Genomic DNA, 12,853 nt, shown 5'->3' on the forward strand with positions numbered 1-12,853 from the left:
GAGCACTATGGGACTCAACTGCTGTGGTCATAAGTCCCCTAGAACTTAGAACTACTTAAACCTAACTAACCTAAGGACAGCACACAACACCCAGCCATCACGAGGCAGAGAAAATCCCTGACCCCGCCGGGAATCGAACCCGGGAACCCGGGCGTGGGAAGCGAGAACGCTACCGCACGACCACGAGATGCGGGCAGATTGGCACAGGAGAGGAATTTGTGACGCTCTGCATTAAACCATTCAGGAGACTGAAGACTCAAAAAAAAGCCACATTTACCACTGCATATACCTGCAAAGCTATAACATTGTACAGTTGTACAATGCATAGTTCAGGACATACGACATCAGAAGGTTACGCTTCCCGAAAATGCAAATGCAGGGCGAAATTCAAAAGACAAACAGGTGAAATGTACGTAAAAATACGCGTGAAATAAGTCAAATATGTGTGAAATGTATTTGACATGTGCGTACTGGAGCAACGCCACGGGTAAAAACCTCATCCTGAACCCGTGGAACGATCTCAATCAAATGTGGTCACATATTGGGTAGAGTTCGGAACGAAATACTGTAAGGGTAAGAGTCACCAGCCTCCTACTGCGGTGAGTGTGATAACGTGGAGAAGAAAGAGAAGGGACAACGATGGGCAGAAAACCACAGACAGGACGAGATGGGCAGAAATGGGGAGGCGGAAATGGACAGAGAGAGGGGAAAGGAGAAAATAGACAGCAGAAAGAGGATGGAAAGAGACAGGGGGAGGAAGAGGCAAGCAGAGGAATACGAGACGTGGGGATGAAGAGGGGAGGAGGAAATGGACAGAAGTGGAGAGGATAGACATAGAGAGGGCAGAGAAGGACACAGAAAGGAAAGGGGAAGAGACGTACATTAATCTGGGAAGAGGAGATGGACAGAGAGAGAGGGGTGAAAGAGAAGAACGGAGAGAGGGGTAGGAGGAGATGGACAGTGAGTTGGGGTGGGGGTGGGGAGGGGGTTGGAGGATGTGAGCAGAGAGGACAGTGAGAGCGGAAGGTGGAGATGGACAGAGAGATGAGGGAGGAGATGGATTGATAGAAGATTCGAATAAGTACTCGGGTAACGCCAGGTTTCTCAGCTAGTTGTTGATATAAAATTGATATAGTTCGCGGACTTATTCAGAAAGTTTACTACCTTCATTAGCTAGATGTAGAATGTGAAGCACCTCTCGCATAGAAATTTCAGATCATATGCTTCATTTCACTATGTCCTCTGTATGATCCTATTATAGGACAGCTAGATGTCATATGTATTATGGTTGTAGAGGCGCCAGTGGTCAACTTAAGCTGAGTACAGTGCCACCACTGATTAAATAGCTACAAATGTTACAAAAAGCTTGATGTCACTGTTGCCAAAACTTACGGAATAAATAAATTTGTATGTTCGTTATGTAGCTCCTATGAAGGTGCGCTGAGGACACACAAGATTCGTATATAGCAAAGCTGGTGAAAACGAAGAGGCGCACCGTATCCGGGCAAAACGTTTCCCAAATTGCTACTGCTTCGGTCATTTACTTTTTCCCCGTCAATTTCGCGAGGGTTGCACAGTGTCTATCAGATGTTCCATTCGCTCAAAACCACCGTAGCGCCGGCTTTCACTGGTTTCCTTCCTATCCTCCGTGAAACTGAGAAAGAATTACAGGACCTGTTAACTGGAATGGCCTACTAAGCACAGAATAGGAATATAGAGTAAACCAAAGAAAGAAGAAAATAAGCGTCCAGAGCTCAGCGTTGTATGGAAGTGAGTCATGGACTCTGAGAACACCGGAAAGAGGAGAACAGAACGTTGGACATGTTGTGCTGAAAACTGACTGAAAGGATGACAAATGAGAACATTTTCATCAGGAACAGAAAGGAAAGGAATATGTGGAAGATGCTAACTAGAAGAGTGACAGGTTTATAGGACATGGGTTAAGACATGAGAAAATACTTTCCATGGCACTAGAGGAAGCCGAAGAGGATAAAAACTATAGAAGACAGAGACTGGCTCAGACACATCAAATAGAGTGGAACTTTGAGATTAAGTGATTGACTCAAGAAAATGTGGCACCAAACCAGTCAAAACATTGTTACTGAAAAAGAATAAAATATGATTCCTGACTTTTAGTATATCTTGTGAGAGTGGGCCATAGGTCATGGATTTACCATCCCAAAATGTTCTGGGACATCATATTTGTGGTGGGTGTTGATTCATTGTACGGGTGGGCGTCGTAAACAAGTATGAACACAACTGAACGTTCTCGTATTTTACCCAACGAAGTCGAACTACAATGGGCCGATTTCTCAATCTGCCCGCTCTGACATGCTGAGCACTGAAATGTTCAGAGAAATTATTTTACGCAGTACAACGCTAACTGAGTACAATGGTCCCTGAGTCAATTTTCATGAACGACGAACAGCACAGTACCTTCCAAGACGATGATCATTTCAAAGGTGATTAATCTCTTTGGTCACGAAAAAGTTGTCCTACTCAAACTTAATCTTCAGAGGATGGACGGACAAACTGGAACTTGCTAATGGAGTCGAGTAAGAAATGAAACAATATTCCTACGGAACTCCACAACGATTTTGTGGAATGTGCCCGATCATATTCAGCTAGTACATTACAACCGAATGAGGACTTGTTGTTACGTTTCGTTGGCATGTATCTAAGAATGAAGACTTTTATCATAAGGTACTGTAGCGAATACACCTTTCTGGAATTGGTTACACATAGGAATTCCTATCTTAATGTGCAAGTAAATCCGGCATGTGTAGATAACCTTTTGGCGTCCCGATACCTACGTTAACAAAACTGAAATGCAGTTTATGATTATTTACTAACTTATATAAATAATGTGTCAAAAACGTTTGCTGTCGTTTATATTAGTATCAGAAAAACACATAATTTATGGACTTGTGTATGACATACTTCCCGTTGTCACAGATGCGGGCAACACTGTCTAGCTTTAATAGTTAATTGTACTTCCTCTTCTTTGATACTGGGAACACAATGAACGAGAGAAAACAGGAAAGAACCCGGGCACCACGTTTACAAATAAACGATAATAAAAGATATATGACATCTTTTTATTCTAACTAGTATATTTGTCAAACTATAAAATAAGTATAAATTATTTTTCTTGCGAGTAGTTATGTTGTTGTTGTTGTGGTCTTCAGTCCTGAGACTGGTTTGATGCAGCTCTCCATGCTACTCTATCTTGTGCAAGCTTTTTCATCTCCCAGTACCTACTGCAACCTACATCCTTCTGAATCTGCTTAGTGTATTCATCTCTTGGTCTCCCTCTACGATTTTTCCCCTCCACGCTGCCCTCCAATACTAAATTGGTGATCCCTTGATGCCTCAGAACATGTCCTACCAACCGATCCCTTCTTCTGGTCAAGTTGTGCCACAAACGTCTCTTCTCCCCAATCCTATTCAATACTTCCTCATTAGTTATGTGATCTACCCATCTAATCTTCAGCATTCTTCTGTAGCACCACATTTCGAAAGCTTCTATTCTCTTCTTGTCCAAACTATTTATCGTTCATGTTTCACTTCCATACATGGCTACACTCCATACAAATACTTTCAGAAATGACTTCCTGACACTTAAATCTATACTCGATGTTAACAAATTTCTCTTCTTCAGAAACGCTTTCCTTGCCATTGCCAGTCTACATTTTATATCCTCTCTACTTCGACCATCATCGACCAGTTATTTTGCTCCCCAAATAGCAAAACTCCTTTACTACTTTGTCTCATTTCCTAATCTAATTCCCTCAGCATCACCCGACTTCATTAGACTACATTCCATTATCCTTGTTTTGCTTTTGTTGATGTTCATCTTATATCCTCCTTTCAAGACACTGTCCATTCCATTCAACTGCTCTTCCAAGTCCTTTGCTGTCTCTGACAGAACTACAATGTCATCAGCGAACCTCAAAGTTTTTATTTCTTCTCCATGAATTTTAATACCTACTCCGAATTTTTCTTTGGTTTCCTTTACTGCTTGCTCAATATACAGATTGAACAACATCGGGGAGAGGCTACAAACCTGTCTTACTCCCTTCCCAACCACTGCTTCCCTTTCATGTCCCTCGACTCTTATAACTGCCATCTGGTTTCTGTACAAATTGTAAATAGCCTTTCGCTCCCTGTATTTTACCCCTGCCACCTTTAGAGTTTGAAAGAGAGTATTCCAGTCAACATTGTCAAAAGCTTTCTCTAAGTCTACAAATGCTAGAAACGTAGGTTTGCCTTTCCTTAATCTTTCTTCTAAGATAAGTCGTAAGGTCAGTATTGCCTCACGTGTTCCAATATGTCTACGGAATCCAAACTGATCTTCCCCGAGGTTGGCTTCTACTAGTTTTTCCATTCGTCTGTAAAGAATTCGTGTTAGTATTTTGCAGCTGTGACTTATTAAACTGATAGTTCGGTAATTTTCACATCTGTCAACACCTGCTTTCTTTGGGATTGGAATTATTATATTCTTCTTGAAGTCTGAGGGTATTTCGCCTGTTTCATACATCTAGCTCACCAGATGGTAGAGTTTTGTCCTGACTGGCTCTCCCAAGGCCGTCAGTAGTTCCAATGGAATGTTGTCTACTCCGGGGGCCTTGTTTCGACTCAGGTCTTTCACTGCTCTGTCAAACTCTTCACGCAGTATCATATCTCCCATTTCATCTTAATCTACATCCTCTTCCATTTCCATAATATTGTCCTCAAGTACATCGCCCTTGTATAGACCCTCTATATACTCCTTCCACCTTTCTGCTTTTCCTTTTTTGCTTAGAACTGGGTTTCCATCTGAGCTCTTGATATTGATACAAGTCATTCTCTTATCTCCAAAGGTCTCTTTAATTTTCCTGTAGGCAGTATCTATCTTACCCCTAGTGAGATAGGCCTCTACATCCTTACATTTGTCCTCTAGCCATCCCTGCTTAGCCATCTTGCACTTCCTGTCGATCTCATTTTTGAGGCGTTTGTATTCCTTTTTGCCTGCTTCATTTACTGCATTTTTATATTTTCTCCTTTCATCAATTAAATTCAATATTTCTTCTGTTACCCAAGGATTTCTACTAGCCCTCGTCTTTTTACCTACTTGATCCTCTGCTGCCTTCGCTACTTCATCCCTCAAAGCTACCCATTCTTCTTCTACTGTAGTTCTTTCCCCCATTCCTGTCAATTGTTCCCTTATGCTCTCCCTGAAGCTCTGTACAACCTCTGGTTCTTTCAGTTATACGCTTTCAAATACCCATAGAGGGCCAAGTTCCAGAACCACAAACAGTCCACCAGGATAATTAATGACAAATAAATCTCTGGTCAGAATAACTTAATTATAATTCGGCTTGAGGAATATTGGAAGCATTTGTAGTTGTCACCACTGGTAAGATTTGTGCATCAAGTGTATTAACTGCAACAGTAAAATGATTTACTTATGTAGCTTCGCTATTAAATTGAACGTTAGATAGACTTATATTTGTGCGATTAATGTTCTCAATTACTTGCTGCCGGATGGCTTACTGGACTGAATTCAGATCAAGGATTACACTTATAGACCGCAACAATTCAGTGAAAGTTAAAACCGTGTTTTCCTCGGCACCTGCACCTGATTTTATTAATTCGTTATAGGTAAGGCATTAGCTATAAGCCAAACCAACGTAAAGTGAGTATTGATACGTACCTACAGAAAATCATGGCATAACGTCTAAAACGCACTTCTATTTTTCAAATATTTTACGTCAGCTATTTGCATGTGCCTTTTGTTTAATTTTGATGTCCTCAAATTAATCTCACAACGCATAGCGTTCATGGAGATACTGCAATACACCAAATTCTTTGCATGGAGGATCCCCTTGGTTAAAAACGTTTTTCTGGATCACTCATGACCTTCAACAACGAAACGTTGAGTCAGTTTCTTGTGAGGTACACGCTTACCAGTAGGCGGGTAGATGTAAGACCCGTCTGTACAGGTGTAAATGTTGCTGGAGACTCGAACACGATGTTCCAAAGGTTAAGAATATCTATCGAAGCACTTCATATTGTGCTAACACTTGGAAATGTTACACACGCCGAAATGGTTATTGTGAACTTCATTACTCTAGTAATGAACCAGGCAGGACACATTTTCGCTTTTCTTAAACACTATACAAAAAGATCCGTACCCAAAAACTGGAAAGTTGCACAGGTCACACCAATATTCAAGAAAGGTAGTAGGAGTAATCCACTAAATTACAGGCCCATATCGTTAACGTCGATATGTAACAGGATTTTAGAACATATATTGTGTTCGAACATTATGAATTACCTCGAAGAAAACTGTCTATTGACACACCTTCAACATGGGTTTAGAAAACATCGTTCCTGTGAAACACAACTAGCTCTTTATTCACATGAAGTAATGAGTGCTACTGACAAGGGATTTCAGATAGATTCCCTATTTCTGGATTTCCGGAAGGCTTTTGACACTGCACCACACAAGCGGCTCGTATTGAAATTACGTGGTTATGGAATATCGTCTCAGCTGTGTGACTGGATTTGTGATTTTCTGTCAGATAGGTCACAGTTCGTAGTAACTGACGGAAAGTCATCAAGTAAATCAGAAGTGATTTCTGGAGTTCCCCAAGGCAGTGTTATAGGCCCTTTGCTGTTCCTTATCTATATAAACGGTTTGGGAGACAATCTGAACAGCCGTATTCGGGTGTTAGCAGATGACGCTGTCGTTTACTGACTAATAAAGTCATCAGAAGATAAAAAAAAACTGCATAATAATTTAGAGAAAATACCTGAATGGTGCGAAAAGTGTGAGGTCATCCACATGAGTACTAAAAAGAACTCGTTAAACTTCGGTTACACGAAAAAACAGTATAATCTAAAAGCCGTAAATTCAACTAGATACCTAGGTATTGCAATTACGAACAACTTAAATTGGAAGGAACACTGAAAATGTTGTGGGGAAGGCTAACCAAAGACTGCATTTTATTGGCAGCACACTTAGAAAATGTAACAGACCTACTAAGGAGATTGCCTACACTACGTTTGTTCGTCCTCTTTTTAGAATACTGTTGCGCGTTGTGGGATCCTTACCAGATAGGACTGACTGAGTACATCGAAAAATTTCAAAGAAAGGCAGCACGTGTTGTATTATCGCGAAATATGGAAGAGAGTGTCACAGAAATGATATAGAATTTCGGCTGGAAATCGTTAAAAGAAAGGCGTTTTTCGTTGCGACGGAATCTTCTCACGAAATTCCAATCACCAACTTTCTCCTCCGAATGCGAAAATATTTTGTTGACACCGACCTACAAAGGGAGGAACGATCACCACGATAAAACAAGGGGAATCAGAGTTCGTACGGAAAGATATAGGCGTTCATTCTTTCCGCGCGCTATACGAGATTGGAATAATAGAGAATTGTGAAAGTGGTTAAATGAACCCTCTGCCAGGCACTTAAATGTGATTTGCAGAATATCCATGCAGATGTAGATGTAGTTTGCAGAGCGTACACGCCGCGAGGTATAGAGATTGAAACGTTGGCGTATATTAGACACCCTGGTAATACTAACTTGTCGTAGTATCAGAAATGTGTTGGGCCAGATCAAGTCGTTGGTTCAGCACGCCGCTTCGCTAAAAATTATTGTAAAATCAACATCTCAATCAGCAGCAAACTTGAGAAGAATTCGCGTTTAAAGTGTCGGCTGCAGAGCCTTCCGTACACACACGTGGCCTCGCTGCCGGCGGACGCCTGTGACTCACCCGTGCAGCGGCGGCGGCGTCTGCTCTGCGTGGTGCGCGCTGGATGCGGTCCGCGGACACACTGCCGACCAGACGCTCATTCCAGCTCCAGCTCCAGGTGCCGCCCCCCTCCCTCCCTTCGCAGCCCCCACCTGACGCGGCACGCGCGCAACCTTGCACTCAGCGTGCTGCCGCCTTCCGCTGCAGACACAGCCACCGACAGGACCTCTCCGCCACAGCCCGTGGTATTGCCACTCTGCGGCCACGTTAAGCTTAGGGCCTTATCACACAGGTCTGCTGGCTACTCTGCTGGTATCGTTCAGGTCTGGTAGTACAAGACTCCTGCAGAGAGGGCAAAGGAATGCCTTCAGTCGGGAAGCTTCGTGTGGAAGTTCGAATTAAAGAGAGAATGCAGAAAAGGAAGCTCTGGGAACATCCATTTGAGATAGCGACATCTACATACATAGACCGCAATCCACCATACGGCGGGTGGCGGAGGGTACCTCGTACCACAACTAGCATCTTCTCTCCCTATTCCACTCCCAAACAGAACGAGGGAAAAACGACTGCCTATATGCCTCTGTACGAGCCCTAATCTCTCTTATCTTTGTGGTCTTTCCGCGAAATATAAGTTGGCGGCAGTAAAATTGTACTGCAGTCAGCCTCAAATGCTGGTTCTCTAAATTTCCTCAGTAGCGATTCACGAAAAGAACGCCTCATTTCCTCCAGAGAATCCCACGCAAGTTCCTGAAGCATTTCCGTAACACCCACGCGATGATCAGACCTACCACTAACAAGTCTAGCACCCCTCCTTTGAATTCCTTCTATGTCCTCCCTCAATCAGACCTGATAGGGATCGCAAACGCTCGAGCAGTACTCAAGAATAGGTGTTTTATAAGCGGTCTCCTTTACAGATGAACCACATCTTCCCAAAATTCTACCAATGAACCGAAGACGACTATCCGCCTTCCCCACAACTGCCATTACATGCTTGTCCCAGTTCACATCGCTCCGCAATGTTACACGCAAATATTTAGTCGACGTGACTGTGTCAAGCGCTACACTACTAATGGAGTATTCATACATTACGGGATTCTTTTTCCTATTCATCTACATTACTTTACATTTATCTATATTTAGAGTTAGCTGCCATTCGTTACACCAATCACAAATCCTGTCCAAGTCATCTTGTATTCTCCTACAGTCACTCAACGACGAACCTTCCCGTACACCACAGCATCATCAGCAAACAGCCGCACATTGCTATCCACCCTATCCAAAAGATCATTTATGTAGATAGAAAACAACAGCGGACCTACCACACTTCCCTGTGGCACTCCAGATGATACTTTCACCTCCAATGAACATTAACCAGGCTGTTTTAGATACTGTATAATGATTTAAGAAATTAGAGTGCTAAATTTATCGTTATCATGAGGACGCCAATGTGTTCAATTGACGAGTCAGTGAAGATCTCCCGAGGTTAAATGACTGAAAAGGACACTGTTTTATGGAAGGTACAATGAGGCGTCATTGCATAGCGATACGCACATATACAGACGGCGGTAGTATCGCTTACACAAGGTACAATAGGGCAGTGCATTGGCGGAGCTGTCATTTTTACTTACAAGGGAACCTCCCCATCGCACCCCCCTCAGATTTAGTTATAAGTTGGCACAGTGGATAGGCCTTGAAAAACTGAATACAGATCAATCGAGAAAACAGGAAGAAGTTGTGTGGAACTATGAAAAAAATAAGCAAAATATACAAACTGAGTAGTCCATGCGCAACATAGGCAACATCAAGGAAAATGTGAGCTGAGGAGCGGCGTGGTCCCGTGGTTAGGGTGAGCAGCTGCGGAACGAGAGGTCCTTGGTTCAAGTCTTCCCTCCAGAGAGAACTTTAATTTTTTACTTTCAGACAATTATTATATGTCCGTTCGTCCGTCCGATGAGATCACTTTTTCGGGAGTGATTATCACATCCAAAAGAAAACCTAAATCGGGCAAGGTGGAAGAACCTTTTTACCCATTCGCCAAGTGTACAAGTTAGGTGGGTCGACAACATATTCCTGTGACGCACATGCCGTCACCAGTGTCGTATCGAATATATCAGACGTGTTTTCCTGTGGAGGAATCGGTTGACCTATGACCTTGCGATCAAATGTTTTCGGTTGCCATTGGAGAGGCACGTCCTTTCGTCTACTAATCGCACGGTTTTGCTGTGCGGTCGCAAAATACAGACACTAAACTTATTACAGTGAACAGAGACGTCAATGAACGAACGGACAGATAATAACTTTGCGAAAATAAAGAAAGTAAACTTTTCACTCGAGGGGAGATTTGAACCAAGGACCTCTCGTTCCGCAGTTGCTCACGCTAACCACGGGACCACGGCGCTCCTCAACTCATCTTGTCCTTGATGTTGCTTATGTTGCGCATGGACTACTCAGTTTGTATATTTTGCTAATTTTTTAATAGTTCCACAAAACTTCTTCCTGTTTTCTCGATTGATCTGTGTTCAGTTTGTCAAGGCCTATCCACTGTGCCAACTTATAACTAAATCTGAGGGGGGTGCGATGGGGAGGTTCCCTTGTTAGGTTAGTTATTTGAAAATGTCTCCGATGTGGTTATGGCAACACGATGGCAATTAACAGACTTTGAACGCGAATGGTAGCTGGAGCTAGACGTACAGTACGACGAGATCCACAGTGCTAAGAGATATTACCTCTCAACAGGGACAACTCAGTGCTCCACAGCCTCCACCTAATGACCGGGAGTAGCGGCGTTTTTGTAGAATTGCCAGAACTAACAGACAAGCAATAGTGCATGAAATAACCGCATAACTCAATGTGGGACGTACGACGAACGTATTCTTTAGGATTGTGCGGGGAAATTCGGCGTTAATGCAGCAAACGACGCTGCACGTGCCTTTGCTAACAGCGCGACATCGCCTGCACCGTCTGAGACAGTGGCGATATCGGTTGGACCCCAGACGACTGGAAAACCGTGGCCTGGTCAGATGAATCGCGATTTCAGGTGATAAGAGCTCACGATAGGGTACGAGTGTGGCCCTGACCGCAGGAAGACAATGTGCAAGTTGGTGGCGGCTCCGTAATGGTGTGCGCTGTGATTACATCGAAATTACCTAGAAATCTTTGTTGATCCATTATAGACTGTGGGACACCGGCTGGCATGTATTTCTTGATGCAATAATTTACCAACAGACGTATGTATTGTATAAATTTATTTTATGAACTTCTTGGTGACCAGGCAACACAGAGTTGTTGCATAGCGATTTGATTCACGCATCCAGTTATATGGCTCCTTGCGTGTATAGCGATTTTACGACTATGACGTGTGGGACGTGAAGATGGCATCAATGTAATGCCGAAACTGGTAGCACTTGGTGGTTGCCTGGTGAAGTTTTCGGATACCGAAGTTTTATCTACAACGTTAAATTACTATCCACGGCTGTATAGAGAAGCTATTGAAATTTATAAATATCACGATAATTTTAATAGGAAAGAGGAGGCTATGAAACTTAGCGATATATGGACAGTGGCTCTACAAAATTGCTAACAATGTTTATCTTCGACAAGGTCGTAATCGATAGTCAACCTTATCTTTGCTATGGATTATCACTGCTCATCACGTGTCACCTGAACCTTTCTCACAATATATAAGTCGCTCTCAGACACCCGACCAGTCAGTCGGCAAGACTCAGCGGAGCAGCGCCTCTGAGGAAGTCCAGCGCAGTCCTGGACGAAATGTAAGGAGCAGAAACGTTCTTGGACCACGACCTCACATCCCGGAAAGTATATCCAAAGCCATGTCACCCGGTCGTGAAAGCCTTCATTCTACAACGTTTCAAAGCTCTGAATGTGGAAGTTTTCCCAGTGCCGCGTGTAATGGAGCTACAGACTCGGAAAGTGGTAGACAGAAGGAACGATACTACCCGTTGCAACACAGTGAAGGGTAGATTCAGAATTATTTCGGCACATGAGGGTAGTTTAATTTCAGGAGGCGCATAAACTTAGATATGCAGGAAATATCAGCCAGCATGGGTAATTCAGAAAGACGAACTGGTTCCCCAGGGTTCTCTCTAATTTGTATGTATGCGTTGCAGAACGACTTTGACACCAGTTCCAGTAATTAACGTAACATGTGTCAATATGAGATGATAACTGAGTTGCACTTTGCAGCCATTTGTTGGAAAAGACCTGTAAAGTGAAAGTGACAATGTAGCTAAATAAGAACCGATTTTATGTTAAGTTTATTGGTTTTCGATTCGTGACCATTAACCCATCTCAATAACGGAAAGACAATACGATTTTCTATTAGAAACGATTTCCTTCTCATTTAACACAGTACGAAAGTAAGGACAGCGCAACACCCAGTCCCCAAGCGGAGAAAAATCTCCGACCCTCCGAGAATCGAACCCGGGCCCCTTCGGGTGGCAATATGCCACGCTGACCCCACAGCTACCGAGGCGGACCGGTAACGATCTTTTAATTTACTTTCACCCGCACCATTCCCTTTCCCGGTAGTTGCCATTAGATGTATCCAGGAAACGTATGTTCAAGTGACGCTTTCCCTTCAGAATGGTCTATATGGAAAAGGTTAAAGATTCACTGGGGAGGACTGTCGAAGAGGAGTTCTACATTTATAGCGTTTGAAGACTTAGAGACTCCTATTAACAATGTTGACTGACTGCGGGGAAGTTATCAAGGATGAAATACAGAGATCGAAAGTTTACCTACAACTTGTACTGAAACCTGACAGACATGAAAGGGGAGCAGTATTTGAGAAGATAGTCAGATAGTGTTGTAGCCTCTACTCGATGTTACTTGGTCGTTACATTAAGCAAGGAAATCAAGAAGATATTTAGAAAAGGAATTTAAATTCCGAGAGAAAAAAATAAATGTTTTGAAATATGTTAATGACGTTGTAATTATGTGAGAGGCAGCAAAGGATTTGGAAGATCACTTGAACTGAATGGATGGTGTCATGAAGAGGTTATTATATGAACATCGACAACAGTAAAACAAATGTAATAGAATACAGCGTAGTTAAATCAAGTAATGCTGCAAAAGTTTTAAGTTTTAG

At 42.8% G+C, this 12,853-nt stretch overlaps 1 protein-coding gene across 1 annotated transcript in view; it reads right to left on the reverse strand.

Moving 5' to 3' along the window:
- The window catches only part of LOC126203159 (glucose dehydrogenase [FAD, quinone]), a 509,426-nt gene extending 501,606 nt beyond the window's left edge, over nucleotides 1–7,820 (reverse strand). Inside the window, exon 1 of the mRNA XM_049937401.1 lies at nucleotides 7,768–7,820. The gene's annotated coding sequence lies outside the window, so the exon portion shown is untranslated. The remainder of the gene's footprint in view (nucleotides 1–7,767) is intronic.
- Between the last annotated feature and the right edge of the window lie 5,033 nt (nucleotides 7,821–12,853).

This window comes from Schistocerca nitens, chromosome 9, assembly GCF_023898315.1.
Source record: "Schistocerca nitens isolate TAMUIC-IGC-003100 chromosome 9, iqSchNite1.1, whole genome shotgun sequence".
NCBI classification, from domain to species: Eukaryota; Metazoa; Arthropoda; class Insecta; order Orthoptera; family Acrididae; genus Schistocerca; species Schistocerca nitens.